The sequence below is a fragment of the Pseudopodoces humilis genome, chromosome 12 (assembly GCF_049639895.1).
Source record: "Pseudopodoces humilis isolate 2021_Gansu_Grassland_sample_001 chromosome 12, ASM4963989v1, whole genome shotgun sequence".
NCBI classification, from domain to species: domain Eukaryota; kingdom Metazoa; phylum Chordata; class Aves; order Passeriformes; family Paridae; genus Pseudopodoces; species Pseudopodoces humilis.
The window spans coordinates 450,266-478,084 of NC_142211.1; the positions used below are offsets into that span (position 1 = coordinate 450,266).

Below are 27,819 nucleotides of genomic sequence, written 5' to 3' on the forward strand. Positions count from 1 at the left end.
ACCACCCGACATGAAACTGCCACTTATGAAGTAGGGGAAATAAGTGTCAGAAAATATGTCACCACAATTGCTAAAACACTTGAAAACCTAAGGCTAAAAGGAATGATCCCTCAAACCACCCCTTTGGAGTTCAAAATTCATAATATTCATCCAGGAGAATGGGTACTGGTAAAGACATGGAAGGAACAATCTTTAACTCCTCAATGGGAAGGTCCTTTTCAGGTACTGCTGACAACGGAGGCTGCAATCCGGACCAGGGAGCGAGGTTGGATCCATGCCAGTAGAATCAAGGGACCTGTGAAAAGACCTGAGGAGTGGAATATAACTTCTGAACCGGGTGATACCAAATTGACTCTAAAGCGGGGGCTGGGTGGTAATGAACTGGGACAATCCACAGGATCCAAGGGATGAGCAAAGAATCACGCCTAATTGGGAAGTGAGACCAAGCCTGTATCAGTGGTTTCAAGTCCTGCCTGGACAAGTTCTGAGACACCTTCGATATCCACCTTGGGGAGGAATACTCCCTCTCCAAACAGGAGGATCGGGGCTGTTTCAGTTGGGAAATCCTCATATTTTTGCTTTGGCTTGTGATCTGTATAAAGAAGGGGGAGAATCACAACTTCCATCAGTGCCACACCATATACCTTGTATAAATCATCCCAATACGGGACATGCTAGCTGGGTTAAATATAAGTGTTTAAGTTGTGGGAAAAATTGGTATTGCAGCTCACACAATCGGCGTTCTTGTTGTAGGGAGTGTCGAGCACATAATTGATCCTCTATCCAAACAGAATTGCAGGCAACTGAAATAATAACTCTGCTCTGTGGATGGGAATTACTGGTGCCTGTTGAGTGGGAAATACCTGAAGAACGGTGGGATACTACTGTTAAAAGGTGTCAAAAGAGATTTGCTTGGAAATTACAAAAGAGGAAGTGACAAGGAAATAGGGGGCAAGACCAGATTGGCCTCTATAACTCGCCACCAAGAAGAATATAAAACACCTGCTGTGAGCCGCAACCTCATAGGCAGGATGGGTGGGGGTGTAAGCCATACTGGACCCCTATTATTCCTTCTTCTGTCACTTATCCTTTTCCCTTTTGGGACACCAGCAAAGCCATGTTACAAATGCTATCGAAAACTTTACATGGAAAGACGCCGGGGTTTCTTTCTTATTACCCACACCAATATCAATAGTCACTGCTATAACCCATCCAAGTACCTGTATACATAAAGGGAAAAATATTGGATCACAGAAAACTTAGGAGTCAGTGGTACTAGACTGGGAAGCACTTGCCCAAAAGGGGGAAAATGGATTTGCTTCACGGGGGCGGTCAAGGGAAAGACCCAAGATTTGATAAAAGAGCAAGTGATAAGAAAAAAGATAAAACCAACACAGAAACCTAAACCTAACTTAACCTCATGTCAGGACCCGTATGCAAGGCTCAAACAGCAATTAAAAGGGGAAATAGATATCTCAAGACTAGGGAAAAACCTGTTTGTGGATTTAGGGGAGAGGATAAGTAAAGAACTTAACATAACGAACTGCTGGGTCTGTGGAGGAGCCTTGATGACGGAGGAATGGCCATGGAAAGGTAGTAGCATAGGCCCGGTGGAACTCCTTAAGTGGAACCGGACCAATATAAGAGGGGGGACTCGACCAGAAGGATGGATTCTAAGTTCAACAGTGATAGGGGAAGAATGTTTATGGCAAACTGGTAAGGAATTTATTAAAGAAATAGGGAAAACTCCCTGTAAAAGGTATAAGGTTAGCAATGGAACTTCTACATGGTGGATCCCAGAGGAACCAACTCTGTATTGGACTCAAGGAAAAGTAAAAGAAAAGAATTGTGTGTATGATAATCGAACCAGACTCTTCAGATGTAATGGTAAAGGGAAAAATCCTTACTCTGGAATCCCAGAAATATCTAAATTTTGGGAAAATATAAATCAACAGAAAAATGACTATTGGAAGGCACCAGATGGCTTATTTTGGATATGTGGGAAAAGGGCATACCCAAAGCTCCCTTCACAATGGAAAGGGAGTTGTACTCTGGGAATCATTCAACCAGGATTCTTCCTTTTGCCAGGACCAGATGGAGATCAATTGGGAGTGCCGGTTTATGAGGACCTAAAAAGAAATAAAAGGGAATTGTTTGGAGGACCTCAAAAATGGGGAGATGAGGAATGGCCCCCTGAACGCATACTAGAAACATATGGGCCAGCTACTTGGGCACAAGATGGAAGTTGGGGATATCGAACCCCAATTTACATGCTAAATCGCATTATAAGACTCCAAGCTGTAGTAGAAATCATAACCAATGAAACAGCTGGGGCTATGGAATTAATAGTCAGTCAGCAACGCCAAGCCAGAGCTGCAATATATCAGAATAGACTGGCTTTGGACTATCTATTGGCTGAAGAGGGGGGTGTTTGCGGGAAATTGAATACATCAGATTGTTGTTTGCAAATTGATGACAATGGAAATGCCGTTCTAGATATCGCCAAGAACATCAGAAAAATAGCCCATGTGCCAGTCCAAAAATGGGAGTCAATGATGACCACCAATTGGTGGAATAACCTGTTGGGGACAGAATGGTGGAAGAAGCTAGGTTTCTTCCTCCTATGCACTACAGCTGGTTTAATATTCCTTCCTTGTCTAATCCCCTGTTTCATCCAACTAATCACCAAAGTGGTGCAGGGCATGCAAATAGTAGCAATGCCTACAGACCCAAAATTGGCTACATCTGGAACGGCACAAAAAATCATGATATTAAGAAAACAAAATAATGTGAAAGATCCGCTAGAAGAAGCTAAATTGATTTGTGAGAAAAATGAACGAGTGCTAGAAGCTAGGAAACAAGAATTATTGCTCAAGCCAAATGATTTATAAAAAAAATAAAAGGAGGAGTTGTTGTGAATTCATGTTGTAAATATTGGCTTTTCACAATTATTCTGATAAATATATATTATATGCTTTCACTATATTCTTTTCTCTCTTAGCAAGTTATAGGCTTAGATAGGAATTCTGAATGGTAAGGATATGTTTCATCCAGACAAGGCAAGACAATGGGAGGATCAAGCTGTGGAAAACAGGCTATTATCAGCAGCAGGAAATGGAGGGCAAACTGTTATCAAAAAGCCGGTACCAGGACGTGGGCAGGGGGGAAAGATAAGCTCAGCTGCCCTCAGAAGAAGGATGAGGGGCCCAGACCCTTATCAACAACTGACCATCTGCAGAAAAAAGGAAACCAGACTCCAAAAGAATGCTGACCAGCTAGAATAATGATGACCAGCAAAAAAATTATGCTGACCAGCAGAAAATGAGACTGTGCAAGAGCATGATCCAAGAAGGCGGAACCAGGGAGGGGACATGCTTGAATATGCATTAACCCCTCACAGCAAGGATGGGATAAAAGGGGTATCCCTAAGATACCAGGTGTGCTCTTGGCAGCGCGCCAAGGCACCCGGCCGTAACTCTTTGCTTTACTTTATGTCTCTTATTGTCTTTATTAAACTTTTTAAAATTTTACAGGAGTGAACTTCGTTTTTCACATCTCCCAGGGGTTAAGTGAAAGGACTCTGTGTTGTGGTGGTTTCACATTGATTGACATTTGAGAAAAAAGTAAGAAACTACCTGTGGAAGTGATTTCTTTAAGAGAAGCTGCTGGGAGCTTCCTCTGTGCCTAGGACAGGCCAATAACTAGCTAGTTCTACAAACTGACATTTTGCACCATTTAGAAATTAGATCCGCCTCTGTGAATACCACCTTTTATAAACCACAAACCCGGGAACTTCTCTCTCTCTCTTAGCTTCCGGCCTTGAACAGGTAACTGGGGGCCAGCCCCTGCTCAGCCCGTGCAGCCTGGTGGTGCTGGCCCCTCCTGGGAAGCCCTCCGGGTCCCGTTCTGGCAGGTTGGCTGAGGCCCTTTCCCAGGGGGGTGAGCCCTTCCCAGGGAGCCCGCCGAACCCTTTCCAACAGCGCCGCTGGGCCAGGCTGGTCCCTGGCTTGGCTGAAATTCTGCTGCTGATGAGTTTCACCAGAAACTGCTGGGCAGGGGGAGGGGAAGCCATTGGCCTCTGGCGTGGTGTCTCTAAATACAGCCAACTCCAGCAGCTGCCCCTGGCAGAGATGACATGACCATCCACACGCCTGGGCAAGATTTAACCCTTTCACTACACAGATGAAACCTGCAGACCTTGATCCTCTCTCCAAGGAAAGAAAAAGGAATGATGACATGTAAAAAAACAACATGAAAACACCAAGGTCAGTAAAAAAAAGAGTCAAGTCTCAGAAAAAGGATGAGGAGATGCCCTAAGGGGGCTGAAAATTCTTTTGGTAATACCATAAACTGAAATATCTCTTTTAATTCATGAGAAAAGTATGGGGGGATGAAGTATTTCAACTGTAAATCTGAGCAGAGGCCTCCATTGATGAAGCCAAGTAGATGTTAGAGTAGCTGTGATCCTGTTGGGGTCAGAGATGCAAAATATATACCTTTATCTGTAATGCCTAACTCTGACACCCAAGAAAGCACTGAGTTTCACATAGCACCATGGAGACAATGGTTAGAGTTAAGTAGAAAAGACTGAAAATTTAAGTGTGTGAATTAAAGTTTCTTGAGTCACTGGGTGAATGGGTTGAAGTTTAGAGTTTAAGGTAGTTTAGAGAGCAAAAGACAAGATGGAGGATTTAGGGTGTTGTCTCTTGTCCTTCTTTCTTCTTCATGTTCTTCTCCTAGGGGCTTTTGGGTAGTAGTAAGTGATTGGGTAAAAAATGCCACAGTGCAGCACACAGGTGTTGGGTCATTGGGTCACTACGAAAAATAATTTAGTTGGCATCTGTTAATTGGGTAAATGGACATATAAAAGACCTTGAAGAGGATCTTTGTTAGCCATTTTACCCCTTTTCTATCATAGTGCACATAGCTCCTTGTACCTTGTAATGCTGATAAGAAAAAAATAAACAACTGAGACTGAACAAGAGAAAACTAGCCTCCCTCTCGTCAGTCTTCAGTTCAAAGGGAAAAAGAACCCAATCCAAAGTCCTTTAACGAGACATGATCCCATGAGAAGCTTGAACAGAGGGAGAGAGATGAGAGTTGATGAAGACCCTTTGGCCCCAGGGAGAGAAGAAGAAAACCTCTGTTCCCAAAAATTATCACAAAGACCAATAAAGAAAACCTTTACCTTTAAACAGCTCATCCTTAAAATAATACCCCATAAGTTCATGGCCCATAGACACACCTCTTAGAAAGCTGTAAAAATAAGAAGAATGTCACAATGCCGAACTTTTTGCCCGGGCAGCTGCTATTTGTGGAAATTAAAAGCCACGAAAAAACTGTTTCTTGTAAAAAAAGTCTCCATAACATGACAAGAAAAAACTCCTCTTCCTACAAGAACTGATGAAAGACTATTATATAGTTGGTACTGTTTTAACATGCCAGGTTTTGTCTCTATGTAGTCATTTAAGAAAAAAAAAAGTTAAGCAGGGGGAGGAAAGGTGCTCTGGAGGTTTTATTCTGATACTTCTTATTCTTGTAATCCTGTTAATAAAGTCTCTTTATACCTTTTAAGTTTTAAGCCTGTTTTACCCTTCTCCTAATCCATATCTCACAACAAAAAAATAAGTATCCTGGTGATTTTAGCCAGCGCTAAAACCTACCACATTATTTAGTACATTAGCCAAAAAACTCAAATTAACAAATCTAAACCACTACATGTGTACACTATTGTCAATTCAGTGGTAAGTTGCATTGACTCCTAATCTATACTATTTCTTTGCTAGCTTTAATATAGGTACCTTAATGACATGCACTGTTTTATGTAATCAACTAGTAGTTAATTTTATACTGTGTAGTAAGTAACTCTGTTTAAGGCCTTTTGTCTGTTACCTCCCATCTATTCAATAAATAACTCATTTTATAATAGACCTAATCAGCCATTCTTAAGAACTTGTGAGCCAGAGCAATTTAGGTGCGGGTCACCTAAGTAGAGCTGCTGCCAAAAATCTGAGCCTAAGGCAGGGCTTGTCTAAGCTCTCATTCAATCTATAACACTGCTGAAGAATTTGTGGGATCTGGGGATAGAATAGAAGGCTCATTTACATATGTGTGTGTGTTTCTGTGGAAGGCGACTGGGGGGGATACAGGGGCCAGCTACTGGATAGATTGTCTAAGCCCAGCTACTGGGGAATCCAGCATATGTACGTGTTAATTACTTTTGTGAATGTGTTGCTCAAAGCACGAGAATTAGAGATAGTAAGATACTACACAAATGTTGCTGTTAAGGAACAAAGTATCCTAGTGATGCTGTGCTGATTTTTGCCTTTTTAATTTTATATATTCTCTCTATTATTTACACATATATTTGTAGCTCTGTAGCTTATTATTGTAACTTAGCTTCAGTATTTTCCTAGGCAGAAAGACAAAACACATTTCAAGACCCCTATGCTATCTCAGTTCTCCTTAGAAACCAAGGTTGAAAACCAGCTCAATCAGCACACATTTTCACAAACAAAGTTCAGTTTCCACCTGAGGGGGTGTTGGGGGTTAAGTGTCCTTTCTTTTTAGTTCTGGCTTGCCCGTGGAATTTTTACCCATGAGTTGCGGAGACAACCTACCTGTGAGTACTTGGTGGGTGCTTGACAAAAGACAAAGATTTTGGCCGGGGCCCAGGTGGGGAAGGGGGCAGAAAAAGGGGAGGGTGGGGATAGAGGGCTTTCTTCAGCTTCGGAGTGTCATGGAGTTACTTTACCTTTAAGAAAGTTTAAGTTGCTGGGATCTGCCTGGCGTCTTTTCTCCTGACCAATTATCGGTCATTGCTGAGAATTGACAGCAGTTTAGGCCATTGAAAAGTGGGATCAACTTGTGAACCCTACCTTAAAGTGTAAAACCAGAGCTCTCTTGGTTCTCTTTGTTTCCTGGCTGTGGGTGGCAGAGCTTCAGGCCTCCCGTTCCCTGCCCAGGCCATGCGGCCGGGCGGGGAATGGGCTGGGCCCAGCGTCTCCCGGCCGGGAGATGCGGGCCCAGCGGAAGGTTTTCTCCGGGCTCTGGCCGGGCCGGGCCGAGCCGATCTCTGGCTCGGCTGCAGGTTTTTGCTGTAACTAAATTCACTAGAAACTGCTGAGTGAAGAAAGAGAGAGGCTCTAGACCTGCAGCGGGCTGGGCGCGGCGACTGCACTCTCCAGAGCAGCCATGAGGAGCTTTCCATCGCAGACGGCTCCAGCTCCTGCACCGGCCGAGGCCACAGAACTACCTACAACAGCCTGGGCAAGATTTTAACTCTTTCATTTCCCAGACGAGACTTGCGGATTAATCTTTTTATCCAGACAGAGAAAAGAGAGTGATCAACATGAAAAGAGACTTTATAAACTACCAGTGACAGGAAAGAAAAGGAGCTTCAGAAAAGGTAGAGAATTAAGAAGATGCTTTAATTAAGCTGAAATATCTTTCTGTTAAAACTATAGAAATGGACAATAAGGTCTTGAAAACACTCCTTTAATTCATGACAGTATATAGGGAGGAATAGAGTGTTCAAAGTGTAAATTTTGAGTAAAAAGTAGAGTAATTATGGTACAGTGAAGTGCTGGAAGATTTGAAGCCTTGAGAGGCAATGAGAAAACTGTTTTCTAGTGATGCTCACAGAAACAGATGAAGAAGACTTTTTGCCTTTGAATAACTTATCCTTAAAAATCCCATCCCTAGACTCATGGCCCATACACACTTGAGAGTGATGTGAAAATGGGAGGAGTGGGCTCTAATAACAGCAGCTCTGGGCAGCTAACATTAGAGCAATGGAAAACTATAACAAAAATAGTTTTTCTTGTGAGAAACTCCATAAATTAACAGGAAGAAACTTCTGTTTCTCTATAAAGACTGGTGAAAAGACTGTAGCAAGAATTGGGACTGTTTTAACCATCAAAGTTCCAAAGGTTTTGTCTCTTTTGTCATGTGAACAAGGGAATAGTGGGTAGACAGGGGATGAAAAGGTTTTTCTGGAAGTTTATTCTGGTGTTCTTATTGTAGTTTGTCAATAAACTTTCTTTTTTTTCCCTTTTAAGTTTTATGCCTGTTTTGCTCTTGTTCTAATCCATATCTCACAGCAAGAAATAAGTAATTTTCTTAGTTATTGGTTTAAAACCACGACACGGAGAAGGACACGTTGGGTGCAGAGCTGTTGCAGTGGGGAGAAGGGAATTTCGCCATCACCCAGACGGAGGTGCTGCTGCTTCTCTTTGTTGTGAATTCATGTTGTAAATATTGGCTTTTCACAATTATTCTGATAAATATATATTATATGCTTTCACTATATTCTTTTCTCTCTTAGCAAGTTATAGGCTTAGATAGGAATTCTGAATGGTAAGGATATGTTTCATCCGGACAAGGCAAGACAATGGGAGGATCAAGCTGTGGAAAACAGGCTATTATCAGCAGCAGGAAATGGAGAGCAAACTGTTATCAAAAAGCCGGTACCAGGACGTGGGCAGGGGGGAAAGATAAGCTCAGCTGCCCTCAGAAGAAGGATGAGGGGCCCAGACCCTTATCAACAACTGACCATCTGCAGAAAAAAGGAAACCAGACTCCAAAAGAATGCTGACCAGCTAGAGTAATGATGACCAGCAAAAAAATTATGCTGACCAGCAGAAAATGAGACTGTGCAAGAGCATGATCCAAGAAGGCGGAACCAGGGAGGGGACATGCTTGAATATGCATTAACCCCTCACAGCAAGGATGGGATAAAAGGGGTATCCCTAAGATACCAGGTGTGTTCCTGGCAAGGTGCCAGGGCACCCGGCCGTTTTAACCCTTTGCTTTATTTCTTATGTCTCCTAATTGTCTTTTATTTATATTAAATTCTTTTTATAATTTATTAAGTGAATCTCATTTTTAAGATCTTTCTTCCCTCTTTGTTGATGGCCTCGCACCCCCTGTCCTGCCGGGACGTGTGGCAGTGCCAGGCACCACAGCGGAGCTGCTGATACACCTCAGCCACCGGCCCAGGATCTCTGCTCATCCCTGCTGTTCCAGCCAACTGTTCCTCAGAGCCCTGCAGGAGCACTGGGACTGACTGCCCGAAGGGGTTTGTGAAACAAAGCCTCTCCTCCATCCCATCTCAGCTGATAAAGCTGTCACAGGGCCCCTGGTTCTGTTTTCTTGCTAATGCTGTAGTTATTGTTGTTTGTTTGCCTGGTTATACTAGTAAAGAACTGTTATTCCTATCCCCAGATCTCTGCCTAAAGGCCCCTTGATTTCAGAATTATAATAATTCGGAGGGAGGGGGGTCTACATTTTTTATTCTAAGAGAAGCTCCTGCCCTCCCTAACATGTCGTTCTAATTAGGAACGGCGGGAAAGAACGACACAGACTCTCAAGGGAGTCAGAACAGGAGAATATCCTAGTTTATTGCTCCAGGCCTGTTTTATAGACAGATACGTGGAAAGTACAGAAAGGAAACTCTTATTGGTTTGTAAACTGCTACATTACCATCATTGGTCAGTGGGGCTCACCACCGCCCTGACTTTCTCCTGCAAGGAAAACAAGGAATAGAAAACAACACCTGCAAGGCTGTTTTGTGTCCCTGAGGATTGTTTTGATTCCTCTTTAAAACTTCCCAGGCTACTTTCTCAGGCTGGACTTGAGAAAGCTATGCAGCCTGTAATTTGTACAGGCACTGTGGTTCAGATTTAGCATCCATACTAACAGACACCTGTCTTCCAAAACTGAGACAGATTTTGGTGCCCAGCCATGGGGCACTGAGAGAAAAAGGGCAAAAAAGGAATAACAGTTCTTAAATAACCTAACTTTTGTGTGCTGGATTTAGAAACCTTGTTAGGTAGAACCATGTTGTTTAGCATACCCAGGTTCACGGGGCATGTAGTCACGGCTATATTTCTCCCATTTTCTGCACCTTACCTAAATATGGGTCCTATAACTAAGGCTACTGTGGCTATTATCCAGATTGTTTTGTGGATTGATAAGGTGAGGAATTCATGGATGTTTAACTTCCTCTGGATGGTGGATTCATGGATTCAGAGCTATCACACACTAACTGGATGGTTTTGGGGTTACTTTAATAATGGTATCTACTGGGAGAAAAAGACAGCTGGGGAAATTTTCTCCCAACCTTTCACCCAGTTCCTTGGGCCTACCCCACCGGTTTTCAAAGGGTTAAAATCTTCTCTGGATGCTAATGACATCATACAGTGTCTGGTGTTGCTGATAGGCCTGTTCTACTTAGCATTCAGAGATAAATGGAAATTGACTGGGATAAGCACCCTGACACCTACCCCAGAGACTAGGGGTGTTGTCCCAGACCATGACACAGACCCAGAGACTAGGGGTGTTGCCCCAGAACCTGACACATCCCCAGAGACAGGGGGTGCTGCCCCAGAGCCTGCCCCTGTCCCTCAGCCCACCTCAGAAATGAACCACCCAGAGTGGGTGGGGGTTCTGGTGAAGGAGATACGTGAGATGAGCCAGAAGATAGAATGCATTTCCTCAGCTGCTGGGAAACCCTCCCCCTGCCTCAAAGAGGGAGAGTCTGATGGTGCAGCAGTAGAACCCACAGACGTTACAACCGTCCAGGTTCCAGCTGAACCACAAGGGCAGTCACAGCCAGCAGCAGTTGCCCCTGTGGAAACGAGGAAGACTAAGATGAAATCAAAGCACCCTGTTGATAAGGATAAGAAAGGAGGGCCCTCACAACCCACAGGGGAGCCAGAAGTTGAAATCATTACAGAGTCCCTGACATATGACTGTCTCCATAATCTGCAAAAAGACATTGTGAGGCGGGGGCGTGAGGCTTATACAACCTGGTTACTTCGGGTCTGGGACCTTATGGGTACAGGCGTGCAGCTGGATGGTGGTGAGGCAAGGAATGTGGGACCCTTGACCCAGGACTCAGGTGTGAATCAGGTATTCGTCAGGGAGCCAGGGCCTCTTTCCCTCTGGGAGCGGCTTTTGATGAGTGTAAGAGAGAGGTCTGTGCACAGAGAATGGAAGAGAACTATCATAGAAGGGGCTGGAAAACCATTGAGGAAGGGATCCAACAGCTGAGAGAAGTGGCAGTATTAGAGGTCCTTTTTGGGAGGGGTGGACAGCATGATAATGACCCCGACAAAGTCAGGTGCACTGGGCAGATGTTGTAGAGTCTGGCAAATCTAGGGCCACGTGAATATACCACCTTCATTGCAACGATTAATGCCGATAACAACCACGAGACAGTGGGTTCTGTCGCCACCAGGCTTAGAAATTTCGACAGTATGGTCCATGGCCCGCAGCAGGCTCGGGTTTTTGCTGTGATTAAGGAACTCAAAGAAGAGATGAGGGAAATGAGGAAAAAGATGAGGAAGAGCAGTTCCTATATGGCACCAGTGCGAGTCACAAGCCCAAAACTCCAAGCCCAGCATCCCCCAGCTAGAGAGAGAGGGTACACCCCACGAGCTGAGCTGTGGTCTTTCTATGTGACCATGGGGAAGACATGGGAAAGTGAGACGGGAAACCCACTTCTGCCCTGGCAGCACAAGTGCGTCAACTCAGGGAGGGAACCATTAAGGAGAAAGGTTCCTGCTACCCACCACGCCACCGACGCTACATGGAGCAAATAGATCGCCCCCATCACGCAGTGTGCCTGTAATGGAAACCCAAATCACCCTGGGATTTTAGAAATAATTACAAACTGGCCAGAAAGTGAAAACATTAGTCTCAGTGATGAAGAAGAACAGGAACAAGTGACACGGGCTGAAGAAGCTCCACTGTATAACCAACTGACAGCAGAAGGAACATGCGATGCTCTGTTCACTGAGAGTTCCTGTCGCATCGTAAGGATGAACCGGAAGTGGAAAGCAGCCGTATGGAGCCCCACACAGCAGGTCACAGAAGCTACTGAAAGAGAGGGTGGATCAAGCCAACTTGCTGAACTCAAAGCTGTTCAGCTGGCCCTGGACATTGCTGAAAGAGAGAAGTGGCCAAAGCTCTACCTCTACACTGATTCATGGATGGTAGCCAATGCTCTGTGGAGATGGCTAGAAAGGTGGAAAAGGACCAATTGGCAGCATACGGGAAAACCAATCTGGGCTGCTGATGAGTGGAAAGACATCGCCACCAGGGTAAAGAAACTGTCTGTGAGGGTCCGTCATGTAGATGCCCATGTCCCCAAGAGTAGGGCTAATGAAGAGCACCGAAACAATGAGCAGGTAGATCAAGCTGCAAAGATAGAAGTGTCAAAGATAGACTTAAATTGGCAACACAAAGGAGAGTTGTTCCTAGCTCGATGGGCTTATGATGCCTCAAGTCATCAGGGTAAAGATGCCACCTATAAGTGGGCACGAGACCGAGGGGTGGACCTATCCATAGACAGCATTTCTCAGGTTATTCATGACTGTGAGACGTGTGCCACGATCAAGCAGGCCAAGCGGCTGAAGCCACTGTGGTATGGTGGGTGTTGGTCCAAATATAAGTATGGGGAAGCCTGGCAGATTGACTACATCACACCGTCCCAAACCCGCCAAGGCAAGCACTACATGCTCACGATGGTAGAAGCCACCACTGGATGGTTGGAAACCTACCTTGTGCCTCATGCCACTGCTCGGAACACCATCCTGAGACTTGAAAAGCAGGTCCTTTAGAGGCATGGCACCCCTGAGAGAATTGAATCAGACAATAGGACTCATTTCAAGAACAGCCTTATAAACACCTGGGCTAGGGAACATGGCATTGAGCGGGTGTACCATATCCCCTACCATGCACCCACTGCTGGAAAAGTTGAACGGTGCAATGGCCTGCTTAAAACCAGCTTAAAGGCACTGGGTGGGGGAACTTTCAGGAACTGGGAGATTAACCTAGCAAAAGCCACATGGTTAGTGAACACCCGAGGTTCCACTAACCGAGCAAGCTCTGCCCAATCTGAGCCCTTTAGAACAACAGATGGAGATAAGGTTCCAGTGGTACATATGAGAGGTATGCTGGGAAAAACTGTTTGGGTTAATTCTGCCTCCAGCAAAGACAATCCCATCCGTGGGCTTGTCTTTGCTCAGGGACTGGGTTGCACCTGGTGGGTGATGCAAAAGGATGAAGAGACCCGGTGCATACCTCAAGGGGACCTGGTTTTAGGGTGAACTACCCATGACACTGTACTTGTATCTGTATCTGCATGTATATATGTATATAGTTAGTGTATGTTTGTGTATAATTTAAAGGTTTAATATTTGATGTAACATTTTGGTATGGGAAAAAATTCAGGGTGGATAATGTTGAGGGTTATGTGTCTTTTTTTTTTACTTCTGTCTTGCCTGTAGAATTTTTACCCATTAGTTGCAGAGACAACCTAACTGTGAGTACTTGGTGGGTGCTTGACAAAAGACAAAGATTTTGGCCGGGGCCCAGGTGGGGAAGGGGGCTGGAAAAGGGGAGGGTGGGGATAGTTTGGCGGGCTTTCTTCAGCTTCAGAAAAAACCACTTTGAGCGCGGAGCTGTTGCAGTGGAGAGAAGGGAATTTCGCCATCACCCAGACGGAGCTGCTGCTTCTTCTTCTTCCCTCTTTGTTGGTGGCCTCGCACCCCCTGTCCTGCCAGGATGTGTGGCAGTGCCAGGCACCGCCGCGGAGCTGCTGATACACCTCAGCCACTGGCCCGGGATCTCAGCTCATCCCTGCTGTTCCAGCTGGCTGTTCCTCAGAGCCCTGCAAGAGTACTGGGACTGCCCACCCGAGGGGGTTTGTGAAGCAATGCCTCTCCTCCATCCCTTCCCGTCTCAGCCCAGAAGGCTGTCACAGGATCCCTGGTTCTGTTTTCTTGCTAATGCTGTAGTTATTGTTGTTTGTTTGCCTTGTTATAAATACTAGTAAAGAACTGTTATTCCTATCCCCAGATCTCTGCCTGAGAGCCCCTTGATTTCAGAATTATAATAATTCGGAGGGAGAGGGTCTACATTTTTTATTCTAAGAGAAGCTCCTGCCCTCCCCAGCAGACACCTGTCTTCTAAAACTGAGACATTAAGGCATCACTAGGCTATTTTAATTTAGTTCTCCAAGCAATAATAATGTTGAGGTCTTACACATGAGCATTTGTAAAGTAAAAAGTTTTGTTTGGGACACGTATATTATGTGCTAGGTACATGCAAAATTCAGCAAAATGCATTAAATACTTCAGGTTATTAAATATGTGCAATGCAACTAAGTCAATAACAAGATTACATTTTTGAAAGGCTTAGTTTGATACATTGTCTGATTTTCACTTTCTGGTTCAGTGATACTTCACCTTTCAGCAACAGCTGGCAACAAAGATTCCCTTGAATGTTTGCAGTATATCTATACTTAGCATAAATGGCAGGTTTTTGGTAGAATGGGTCTGCAAGATTGATCTGTGCAAGCATAGGCTATGAACTGTCCTGTGCTAGTCACAGCTGGTTACAACTTGCTAGCACAGCAACTGATGAAAACAACCCACTACATAGCAAAACTTCAACATGATGCCTCTGCACAAACATATTTAACAAAGGGTGGTAGCAGCTAGGGACAGGACACACAGGAAGGGACATGTGAGGACAGGTGAGGAAAACCAGAAAGAGACACTTTGGGACACAGCTGGAGACTCTCAGATGTTCCACATCAGAAGAGGTGGTATGTCTCTGAGGGGACTACAGCCCATGGATAATCCACAACAAAGCAGATATACCCCCAAAAGGAGCTGCAGCCTGTAGATAAACACATGCCAGAGCAGAGGAAATTAATAAAAAGCCAGGAGCAGTGTAAGAAAAACCACTATGCACTGTTCCAAACATCCTGCACTGTCCATTGCCTCACTGAAGGGACAAAGTGTAACGCATGGCAAAAATAAGGGCAGTGGAGACTAGGGAGGGGGGAAGAGAGGTGTCTGGACTGAAGTTGGGCCTGGGGAAGGGAGAAGAAAGGTATTTTCCCTAAGTGTTTATTTATTTGTCTTCTTTGTTTCTCAATACTTGAATTAATAACTAAATAGTTTAAGTTAAATTCTCTGAGTCAACACCATCTTGCATAACAATATCCCAACCATTCCCCTACCAAATGACTAGAAGGCATGCATTTCAGCTTGTGGTGGTGCATGCCTAGTCATGAGGGACACCCATTTTGGCCACATAACATATCCTTCCAATTGTGTGATAAGTTGTTTAGGTAGCCACTGTCTGCGGTCTTTATAACGTCTCAAAACATTTTCCAATCTTGGAGATCCAGGAAATGCTAAATTAACTCTTATGGAGAGTCAGATATAGTCAGTGGGTCACAAATTAGACATCACTAGTATAAACAGCTGTGAGGAAAGAGCAAAGCCTGACACTGCAGAAAATTCCTGGGAAGCACAAGAGAAAGTAGATTACACACTATCTGAGAACAGGAAAGGTGTCCTCTTTCTTCGAAGCCTGCAAACCTTGAGGAAACTAAAAAACTGTCAGGCCAACAGATTTATTACAGGCTTGCAACTGGGTTGCATGTGAAGGACTGAACAGAGATTCTCACACTAAGTGTATAAGTACTGTCTTAACTCTGCAATAAACAGATTCATTTTGCTCTCAGCTTGTGAGTCTCGCATTCATACGCCAACAAACAGCAGATGTTCATTTCAATTGTCTTTTGATAAGCCTCAGGAAAGGGAACAGTCTAATACTGTAACTACACAAATCATTAAAAGTAAAAACAAAATACACAAATTGCTTGGCTACAAATATTTTATAACTATAGAAATTTTCAGGGTTGGGGAAATGTTAAGGGCAAAATATGAAGAAAAACTATAAAATCCTGAAAATGGTTCTCTCTCCCCTAAGACTAGGGGCTATGAAATGAAACTAGCAGGTTCAGAACAAAAGGAGAGTACTTCACAATATGTAGTTAAGCTACAAAACTCGTTACCGCAGCCAAGTTCCCATAGGTTATAAATGCAACTACGTATATTTATGGAAGAAAAATCTGCTAGGGACTATGAACTACTCAGACACTACGTCTGCCTTGGGAAGTCACTAACATTGAAATTACTGGAGGATTCATTCCACATATTTGTTGCTATGGCTTACAGCTTTACAATTCACTTTGATATCTCCTGAAAGAAATTTAGAACATCCTTTTTTCAAATGTCAGAATGATTTATTCTCAAGAATAAGAGGATGAGCATTTTTTTACTTAATATTTTGATCATAAACTTGAAAGAACCATTAATAGAGGGTGTGCTTAGTAAATAAATGTTTGAATTATTGACTTACATCACCATTTACTACTGGTGAGCAAGCATCCCTACAATACAGAAAGAAATACAGTATGATTTTCTGAAGCTAATATTTTTTATTTATATAGATTATAAATAAAAGCTACAAAGAGTAAATGGAAGTGTTTTGATTTCCTGGGAGAACAAGATGGAATTTCACCATCTGTTCATCCATCTCCCTTCAGTTATTAACTTCCAAATCTCTTGGCCAATCCCAACCAAATTTAACAGAGGGTTAAGTAGATACTGAATTCCTCGAAGGTTTGGTGAAGTTGGTAGCTGGGTATGGAAAGAGCAAAATTTATAACTACCTTCTCAGAGTCTTAACTGAAACCCTTATCCTCTTACAAAGGGTGGTGGTGCGGGGAATAGTCAGTTTGCACAGATGTAGCTAAGAATTAGCCACTCTACATGTTTCCACCTGCCCAACAAGACATTGACCCACTTAAAAAAGTATACATGCAAGTGTACTTGCAGTGAAAACACATTGGGATCAAAACCTTTTGTTACTTGTAAAACAAAATCATCACTATCAAGTTATGTGAAATATAGTAGTTTTTAATTGTGATTCACCACTTTATTACTCTTCCCAGTAATAAAACATTAAAAATGGTTCACGTGAGAGTGCAATTTAAAACAATGCACCAAACAACACCTAAATAAGCCTGTGAATTCATCCCTCTCTCAAAAGCTTGCTTAAAGTTCACTGTAACGTCTCTCTTTTGTTGGTTTTATAATGTAATCAAGATCTAGTATGCTTCAAATATTCTATTAAGTAGAACAAATGAAAAAATAACATACTAATTTATTTAGTCTAAAAATAATCAAATTTAGTTTTCTCCTTACCAGATAAATTTAACACAATTTACTATTTGCACTTTAACATCCCTCCCCAACAGTAACAATTTATATTTAGGTGTATTTGACATTGTATTGGGTTTACATGGTGAGGTTTTGGTAGTGGAGGGGGGATGCAGGCATGTTTTTTCTGAGAAGACACCAGAAGCTGCCCCCATGTCTGACAGAGCTAGATAGTTCCAGCCAGCTCCAAGATGGACCCACCGCTGGCAAAAGCTGAGCCAGTCAGCAATGTTGGTAGTGCCTCTGTGATAACATATTTGAGGAAGGGTAAAAAAATGGCTGTGCAAGAGTAGCTGGGAGAGAGACAAGTGAGAATATGAGGGAGAAACAACTCTGCAGACACCAAGGTCAGGGAAGAAGGAGGGGGAGGAGGTGCTCCAGGCACCGGAGCTGAGATTCCCCTGCCGCCCGTGGTGAAGACCATGGTGACGCAGGTTGTTCCCCTGCAGCCCATGGAGGTCCATGGTGGAGCAGATGCCCACCCTGCAGCCTGGGGAAGACCCCATGCCAGAGCAGGTGGATGTGCCCTGAAGGAAGCTACAGCCTGTAGATAGTTGAAACAGGAATAGGCTCCTAGCAGAACCTGTGTCTCTGTGGGGAGGAGCCCACACAAAAGCAGGTTTTCTGGCAGGACCTGTGACCCCATGGGGGATCCAAGATGGAGAAGTTTGTGAAGAACTGCAGCCCATGGGAAGGACCCACATTGGAGAAGATCGTGGCTTGGGAGCCTGGTATGCATGTGTCTCTAAAGGTGGGGCACCTGGAGGAATTGGCTACTGCAGGGACCAGAGGGTCCAAGACAACTGCCAACAAGACCTTGCGGTCTGGGAGTGGAATAAGAAACTCATTTACGTGTGTGAGTGTGTTTCTGTAGGGGGCAGTTGGGGAGACTGAGGGGACTTAGGGGCCAGCTACTATGTATATCAAGTGTAGCTACTATGTAGATCAAAAGTGTCTAAGCCCAGCTAGCATGTGCATGTGAGGGGGGGTCTGTACTAGCAACTGGAGTTGGGCTATGAGCCTTGGAGACTCATATGCCCAGATGTGAGCAACTAGGGAGACATAGGGATCCAGGGGCCAGATACTATATAGACTCTAAATCCAGTTACTGGATGGATACACATTGCATATACATATATATTTCCCACTAATGAACCTTCATCCTGATCAGCCAGAGAGGGGAACAGGATGAGGCCATTGTTGCTGTTTGTCTGAGTGCTGAGTGTTTCTGTCGGTGTTGTTCTGTGTTGCTGGCCATATGTATATGTACACTATATATGTGTTTGTGTACTTACTGGGAATACATTCTCAGCCTTGCTGCTGGTTGGATCTGGGGATATGCAGCTGTGGCAGACTTGTTTCTATGGTGCTGCCAGATTCAGCAATTCCATAAAAAGCCATCAGGATGTTTTCCATCTTGATTGAACTACTGAGCACTGTAGAGTGTGTACCACTGAAAAGTCCTGATGGCTTTCAGGTCACAGGTTATTCAATTAGTTAACCAGAACAACACTGCAAACTGGTAGACCCGCACCACCAAATATGGGAAATGCTGGTCCTATCTATTTAGTTTTTATCCCCATCCTAATGCCAAGCACAAGCATGACAATTAAAGTAAAAAGTTTTATGAGGTTTTGTTCATTTTTCAGGTTTGATAACTTATCACTAGGACAGTGTCTAATTACTGCCTGCTGGTTCTTGAGCTGGTAATTATTAATCAATATCAACCAACTTAAAACAGGAACAATACAATATTTTTCAAAACCTGACTACAGATGGTTTCTAACTATCTGCATTAACCTTCAAGTCTGACACTTTTCAAGATATAGTTATGCATGTAAATAAGAAATTCTTCAGTCTTGGTAGCTCATTATAATAGAGGAATCCTTAATACGTCTTACAGATACCAGTGAAGGCCTGTTAAGTAAGACCTATTAGTCGCACTATAGCATTTTGCACAAGTAGTCAACACACTGAAGAATCATAATTATTTTGGTGTTAAAGCAAAAAGGGCTAAGTAAAAACAGAAGTGGATGAGTGACTTGCTAGTGCCAAAATGGTTGCATAGTTACTGTTTACATTGAACTAAAATATGGCAAAATTTTAAAAAAGCACAAAGCTATTTGACCGATCAACCAGTGGACAATGATGATCCAGGGAAAGGACCCTCAAAGCCAGCATCCAGTTACCTGTTCAAAAGCTGGAAGTAAGAGAGTTTTTTCCCAGGGCTTGTTAATTTTGAAATGTGATTTCACAGAGGCATATTCAGCTCTCTTAAGTGGTTTAACAGGGTGTCAATATTCAAAACTAGTCAGCTGATTGGTTGTCAGGTCCGAAGGAAGCTGCCAAGGTCCTTAAAGGGGATCACTTCCGTAGCTGGTAGATTTTTCCTTAACTAAAAACCAAACTATGTTAAACCATGACAACTACTTAACAAAAGACACTAAAATTTGAAGTGAACTCTTCCCCCCCGCCCAGTAACTCTGCATATACATCTGGGGGAAAATAAATAGCAATATTATGTAATATTCTTTAACCTGTTTCTCCACAGCTCTCCATACAACTAATAGTTACCATGAGCTGACAGGTTTATGATATTTCATAGAATCATAGAATTGCTACTGTTGGAAAAAAACTTCTAAGATCATCATGTTGGGCCTTCTTGATTGTATGATTTCATCAGAAATTAAATATCATAAAGGAAATTAAATTGGTTTCCCAGTTTGTTTTTATTTTCTAAGATATATATCTTCGCTTACATTTGGTCTCAATTTCCAAAGAATACCCTCACAACTAACGGGAACTGAACGAGATCAAAGCAGAGGCTAACAAGTGTGATATTGTGGCAGGGGTCTGTTACAGACAGGGTAAGGAAGCAGACAAAGCCTTCTTTAAGCAACTGGAGGAAGTCTACAGATCACAGATCAAGGGCAACAAGAACTTCTACCACTTTAATAGTAAAAGACTGAACAAGAAGGTGGGAAGGATGATCTAGTGACAGTGGACATAGATGAGGCTAAGGCACTCAATGCCTTCTTGGCCTCAGTCCTCACTGGTGGTTTTCCAGGCCTCTGTGCTTAGGGTTCAAGGAAAACTACCAACAGTAGAAGAGGATTGAATCAGGGGTTATTTCAAGGAACCTAATCTGTTCAAATTCATGGGACCAGATGGGCTGCATCCAAGTATGCTGAGAGGACTGTCTGGTTTCATAGTGAGGCTATTCTCTTATCAGCTTTGAAAAGTCATGAAGTTCAGGGGAATTCCCTGATGACTAGAGAAGGACAAATGTTTCATTCATCTTAAAACAAACAAAGCAACAAAGTTTCAAGCCAGGGAACTTCAGTTCCTTGGAAAATCATAGAGAAAGTCCTCTTGGAACATGTTTTTTGAGCACATGAAGGAGGTGGCGATTTGGAACAGTCAGCATGCATTTACCAAGGGACTATCATGCCTGAACAACCTAAGTGCCTTCTGTGATAAAATTTCAGGATTTGTGGATGAAAGGAGAGCATTGGGTGCCATTTACCTCAACTTTAGCAGGGCTTTCAATACTGTATCCTCCAATATTCTTGTATCCAAGTTGGGATATTATAGTCTGGATGGGTAGACAACTAGATGGGTTTAAAAACTAGTTCATGACTGAGTTCAGAGTGGTGGTTAATGGGTTGTAGTCTGCTGGGATGCCTGTGACAAGTGGGGCACTGCAGGGGTCTATTCTGGGACCTGTCCCGTTTAAAATCTTTATCAAACACCTGGAGGAGGTGATGCCTCTTTCTCTTAATGAGTTTGCAGGAGTTGGAAGGATGAAGTAAATACACTCAAGGGCAGGACTGCCTCCAGAGAGATCTAGACAGATTGAAGAAATGGGCTGACACGGAATTAATTTAATTCAACAGGGACAAATGTCAAGTCCTGAACCTAGGGAAGAAGAATCCCTGGCATCAATACCATCTGCAGACTGGCTGGGAAGCAGCTCTGCTGAAAAGGACCCAATGATCTTGAAAAACAGCATGCTGAACATGAGCTAGACCTGTGCCCTAGCAGCAAAGGTGGTTAGCTGTATCCTGGGCTATATTACCAGGACCATAGCTAGTAGATTGGGGGGAAGTGATTATCCTCCTTTACTCAGTGCTCATTAGATCGTATCTAAAATGATGTGTCAAATTTTGGGCAGCCCAATACAAGAAAGTAATTGATAAAGAGGATCAGCAGAGGGCCACCAAATGTCAGGGCAATGAAGTACTTGCACTATGAGGAAAGGCTAAGGGAACTGTGCTTGTTCCACCTGGAGGAAGGAAGGCTGCAGAGGCACCTAACAGGAGGCTATCAAGAAGACAGAGCCAGGCTCTTCAGTGTTGCATAGTGGGAAGATGACACAATAGGCACAAATTGAAACAAGCAAGGTTTATGCTGACTATAAGGAAACTGGTTTTCACCATGAGGACAGTCAAGCAGTGGAACAGGGCCCCTGAGAAGTTGTGCAGTCTCCAGTCTTGGAGGTTTTCAAGCCCTGACCAGAGGGAACCCTGAGCAAACTGGTCTGAATTAGGTGTTGACCTTACTTTAAGCAGGAGGTTGGAGTAGACACCTCTAGAAATCCCTTCCAACCTGAATTGTTAATTGTTCTCTTTTTTTTTTTTTGTCTTCTAGGCTGAGAAGAGGCTCTCTGAAAAGAAGTAGAACAGCCAAAAGTAAAGACACCTAAACACAGTGTTGAGTTTGGAAAGCAGCAGCCACTGCATTCTTTTCTTTAGCCTTAGCCTTTTCCCGGTGTCTGCATCAGGAACAATGCAGGGATTTAGAGAAGCATTCTGAGTGTGTTTGTGTCCTGAGCAGGATCAGGCTTTCAAGCTCTGCTCTGTAGACTGCCACTAGCTCCTCGGCAGCAGGTACTGCAGAGTTCACTGCCTGCGTGGATGAGAAAAAGTGACCAAGGGATCAACAGCTAGGATTCCAGGCGGCTTGCAGAAGATTGCCGCATGCTATTGTTATTTTCCCTACTCATGTCCAGTCGTCACCTACTCCGCAGCATGGCGGAATGTCTCTCCTGCTGTTCCCACTGAGTAGCGTGTCCCAAGACGCCACTCCCAGTCTGGAGCGCGGGGACGAATTGATGAAGCCCGGCTACCGTACACCATCACCTCCCTGCCTTTCCCGGGTGCTCCCCAGCCCCCTCCACGCTGCCGTGACAGTCTAGGACGTTCATGCTCCAGAGGCAGCAGCGGTCTAGCCCGGCGCGACCTTCACCACCGACGGGAATCCTTATGATACAGGAGTAAGGGACGAGAGAGAGGCCGCACAAGGTGGTCCCGCCGCAGTGGAGAGATACGAACAGCAGTACACCCTCTCCCCAGTGACTCACCTGTTGCGTCTTCCATGCCACCTGAAAACGCAATTCGGAGATAAAAGTTGCCACTGCCGCCGACCAAACTGGATGCTGCATTCACTACCTCATATTCTCGATGACGTAGCAGGTGCAGCACGGAAACACGACTCGCGTCAACTACACGTGACCAAGAAAAAGAGCAGATGGGAGGAGTAAACCGCACCCCGTCTCCCCTTTCCTCAGCCAATCACAGAACTGCCTGGGTACGGCCTCGCTCCAGAAGGCGATCGTGAGTGTCATAAATACTCGTGCTTGGTGAGCTGTGCTTGTGGTAGGATCCATAGCAGGGTAAAATGTGCTGCACAGCAGCAGCTGGGAGAGAGAGGAGTAAAAAAAGGTGAGAGAAACAACCCTGCAGACACCAAGGTCAGTGAAGAAGGAGGGGGAGGATGTGCTTCAGGCACCAGAGCACAGATTCCCTTGAAGCCCGTAGCAAAGACCACGCTGTCTCCCTGCAACCCATGGAGGTCCACGGCAGAGCAGAGATCCACCTGCAGCCCGTGGAGGACCCCATGCCAGAGCAAGGGACGTGCCCTAAAGGGAGCTCTGACCCCATGAGAGAATCCACGCAGAATTGAGCTCCTGGGAGGAACTGCAGTCTGTGGAGAGGAGCCCATGTAGAAGCAGGTTTTCTGGCAGGACCTGTGACCCCGTGGGGGATCCATGCAAGATCAGTCTTCTCCTTGTGAAAAACGAGGTTCACATTTTTTAATATAAAATTTAAGAAGTTTAATAGAAAGACAATTAGGAAATAGAAATAAAGCAAAATGAACAAATACAGCCGGGCGCCTCAGCCTTCAGCCAAGAGAGCACACCTTACTAACAAAGGAGTGTCTCTTAAAAACAGAAACCTATTACATATTCATAAATTCTCATACATGATTCAAACATTCCTCTTAAGTTTGGGATGTTCCTTTGTTTAGCTTCAACTCGCCCCCTCCCCAATAGATCAGTCTTCTTGGCTCCCTTGAGTCTCACACTCCCTGATAACAGAGGTTCAATAAATTCTTCCCTTGGAGCTCTGGTCACTGCTGTCTTCATCTGAATAAGATAATCTAAGAATGCAGGGGGGTTTCTGACTCTCTTTTCAATTGCTGGGTTATATGAACCAAAGCAGTTTTTATTTTAATACTATGCTACAGCCTTTATCAATAACAGAAATAAAAGAAACTATATTAATACAGCAAAGTTTTCCAACATTATACATATAACATTCATTTTAATATTTGTGAAAGGCCAATAATATGTATCTATAACATCCTGAAGGACTGTAGCCCCTGGAAAGGACCCATGCTGGAGTGGTTTGTGAAGAACTACAGCCTGTGGGAAAGACCCACATTGAAGAAGTCTGTGAAGGACTATATCCTGTGGGAGGGACCCCATGCTGGAGTAGGGGAAGAGCGTGAGGAGGAAGGAGCTGCAGAGACAAAACGTTATTGACTGCAGCCCCCATTCTGCCCATCACCCTGTGCTGCTTGGGAGGGGAGGGGGAGGTGTAGAAGAGTCAAGAGTGAAGCTGAGCCTTGGAAAAAGGGAGGGGTGGGGGGGAGGTGGTTTTAGATTTATTCTTATTTCTCATTATCCTGCTCTGTTACAATTAATTGACGGTAATTCAATTAATTTCCCCAAGTTGAGTCAGTTTTGCCTGTAATTGGTAAGTAATCTCCCAGTCCTTATCTCTCTCTCTCTTCTCCAGGCTGAACAGGCCTAGCTCTCTCAGCCTCTCCTTGGATGTCACATTCTCTAGCCCCTGACCAGCTTGGTGGCCCTCTGCTAGGCTTGTTACAGTATGTCACTATCCTTCTTGTACTGGGGAGCTCAAAACTGGACACAGTACTGCAGATGCAGTCTCACAAGTGCTGAATAAGGGGAAAGGATCACTCCCTGGACCTGCTGGCTGCACTTTTGCTAATACAGCTCAAAATGCACTTAGTCATCTTTGCTGCAAGGGCACATGGCTGACATTGTCAACTTGTCTGCCAGGACCCCCAGATCCTTTTTTGGGGAGCTGCTTCCCAGACAGTTGGCCTCTGCCTTGTATTGTTGCATAGGGTTATTTCATTCCAGATGCAGGACTTTGGATCTGATTGTCTTGAGCTTCATGAGGTTCCAGTCATCCCATTTCTCCAGCCTGTCCAGGTGCCTCTGAATGGCAGCCCTGATCTCCAGCATATTGACTACTCCCCCAATTTGGTGTCATCTACAAACTTGCTGAGAATGCACTCCATCCCATTGTCCAGATCATTAATGAAGACATTAAATACCAGTATTGGTCCCAGTACTGATCCCTGAGGGACCCCACTAGTTACTGTCCCTCAGCTGGGCTTTGTACCACCAATCACAACTCCTTGAGCTCAGCAGCCCAGCTAATTTTCCATCTACCTTATCATGCCCATATCCCAACAATTTAGAGATAAGACTATAGGAGACTGCATCAAAGGCCTTGCTAAAATCAAGGTATAAAACATCCACTGCCTTCTGCTCTTCCACGGTCCCAGTCGCTTCATTGCAGAAAGCAATGAAATTGGTCAGGCATGATTTGCCCTTGCTGAAACCATGTTGGCTGCTCCAAATCACCATCTTATCTTTCATCTCTTTAGAAATGGCTTCTAAGAGGATTTGCTCCATAATCTTCCTGGGAAAAGAGGGTAAGGCTGACCAGCCTGTAGTTCTCTGGATCCTCTTTCTTGTCCTTCCTGAAAATGGGAGTGATGTTTGGCCTGTTCCAGCCGTCAGGAACCTCCCCCAATTTCCATAGCCTTTCAAAGATGATAGACAGTGGCCTCCAAATGATACTGGCCAGCTCCTTCCCATCTGGTCCCATAGACCCATATACATCCAATTGGCTTGGAGAGAGCAGGCCTTACCAGTAAAAACTGAAGCAAAAGAAAGCATTGAGTAACTTGGATTTCACAAGGTACTTGATCACTGGGTCCCCTGCCCCACTGGGCAATGGGTGCACTGTGAATAAAAGTACAAACTTAGGTCACTTAATAGGATGGACCTTACCCTAGTTTCAGTGAGCTTTCCAAGAACTTAATGAGGGAAGACATTGAAGCACAAAAGCTCATCTAGTTACGACAACCTTGCCTGACAATAAACCTGTGGAAACTGGTTCTGAGGGTGTAACAAAGAATGAAAACCAGCCCCGACCATTGTCTCTCATCACACAGCCACACGAAGGATCGGCCCACTGTAGATAAGATTAGGACTGTAATTGGGTGATAGTCCACCTGTATATTTGTCATGGAGTGACTTTACCTTTAAGATAGTTTTGAGAGCTAAGGAAGTTGAAGCTGCTGGTGACTGATGGGAGTCTTTTCTCCTGACCAATTATCAGTCATTTCTAAGAATTGACAGCAGTTTTGACCACTGAAAAGTGAGATCAACTTGTGAACACCAGCTTAAGATGTAAAGCCAGAGCTCTCTTATTCTCTTTGGGTTTCCAGCTTCTGACAAGGTAACAAGGCTCTGTCTCAGCCTCCTTCCCCCCCCCCCTCCAGGCCGGACAAGGCCACAGAGGGTGGGGGGCGGTGGGGAGAAACAGAGCCGGCCAGCCTGGTTTAGTTTGTAGTTTCTGCTGCTGGACTGAAACCTGACACCATGAACACTTGCGGCTTTTCCAAGACTTTAATTCTTTTACTACCTGGATAAAGCATACTTTTTCCCAGAGAGACAGAAAGAGAGAGAGACAATCAACATGAAGAAGACAGTGAAGAAAAGAGTTAAGTTTTAGATGGGGAAGAGAGAATAAGGAGATGCTTTATAAGCTGAAATATTTTTCTGTTAAAGCTATGGAAATGGACAATAGAGTTTTGAAAAAACTCCTTTAATTCATGACAGAGTATATTGGGAGGAATGGAGTGTTCAAAGTGTGGATTTTGAGAAAAAAGTAGAGTAATTGTGATACAGTGAGGTGCTGGAACAGAGTGGAGCAAAGATTTGAGGCCTTGAGGGCAATGAGAAAACTGTTTTCCAACAAAGCTCACAGAGACAGATGAAGAGGACTTTTGCCTTTGAATAACTCATCCTTAAAAAATGACTTCCCTAGACTCATGACCTATACACACCTCAGAGTGATGTGAAATGGGAGGAGTGAACTGATGGCAGATTTCCGGGCAGCTGGCATCAGAGAAATAGAAAACTATAACAGAAAAAGTTTTCTCGTGAGAAACTCCATAGATTAGCAGAAGAAGACTTCTGTTTCTCTACAAAGACGGATGAAAAGACTCTAGCAGGAATTGGGACTGTTTTAAACACCAAAGTTCCAAAGTTTTTTGTCTCTATGTTGTCATGTGAACAAGGGAATGGTGAGTAGTAGGGGATAAAAGGGTTTTCTGGAAATTTATTCTGGTGTTCTTATTCTTGTAGTTTTGTTAATAAACTTTTTTTATTCCTTTTAAGTTTTAAGCCTGTTTTGCTCTTGCTCTAATCCATATCTCACAGCAAGAAATAAGTAAGACTTCTAGTAATTTTTTAGTTACTGCTTTAAAACCACAACAATATTCTATATAACCTGTGTGTTACTTATGATTAGGGCCCCTCAGAACAAGGCTGGGCCACTGCATGCACATTGCAGTAAAGTATTTCCTTTTGCAATTCTGTACTTAAGGATGTCTGCATCTCCTTCTTTGTTCAGCAATAAAGAATCCTGCAACAGTTTTGGCACCCCAGAAGGGACTTGGACAACTCACTTGACTACACCAGCCACTACGACCCCCTGTGAGTCAACGACCCACTGATGGCAAAAGGTGAGTTTACCTGGGTAACTTGAGCACAGGGGGTACCATTTGGACAGATCATTTTTTTGCAGCAAGGAGGTGAGAGTTAATAATGTGTCATGAATAAAATCTCTCAAGAAATCCACCCCAGTTAAAATACTGTGTTTAGTTATGTACAGTTAATGTTCTTATCCCATTTGTAAACATTGTACCCCTTGTTTACTCCGATGGTTATTAGTAATGTTAATTACTTACCAGTTTCTGAAGTGTTTTAAAGGTTCTTATGAGACATTGTTCTATCCCTTTCCTTTACTTCCCTGCTACTATGTAGCAAAGCTGCTTCCATGGGGGCTGGGCCACACTAACAAAAGCTACCCATTAGAAAGGTATGCCACAGAAGCTGCTCCCATGGAAGCTGTGCAGCATTAGAACAAAGAAAGTCCCATGAAGCTGTGCAAGCGAGTAATATGCAAACTAAGGCATGCAGGACACCAAAACAACCAGCTAACAGAAGAATAAAAGGACAAGGAAACATATTCTAGCAAGCTATGATGAAAGATCATCTCCCTGCATCACCTAAACCTGCTTAGAAACCATCTTCCTGCATCACCATGACCTTAAG

The 27,819-nt window shown here is 44.0% G+C and overlaps 1 protein-coding gene across 1 annotated transcript in view; it reads right to left on the bottom strand.

The window, feature by feature from the left end:
* Positions 1-22,525, bottom strand: part of LOC148183260 (mitochondrial nicotinamide adenine dinucleotide transporter SLC25A51-like) — a 94,820-nt gene extending 72,295 nt beyond the window's left edge. Inside the window, exon 1 of the mRNA XM_088061534.1 lies at positions 22,453-22,525. The gene's annotated coding sequence lies outside the window, so the exon portion shown is untranslated. The remainder of the gene's footprint in view (positions 1-22,452) is intronic.
* Between the last annotated feature and the right edge of the window lie 5,294 nt (positions 22,526-27,819).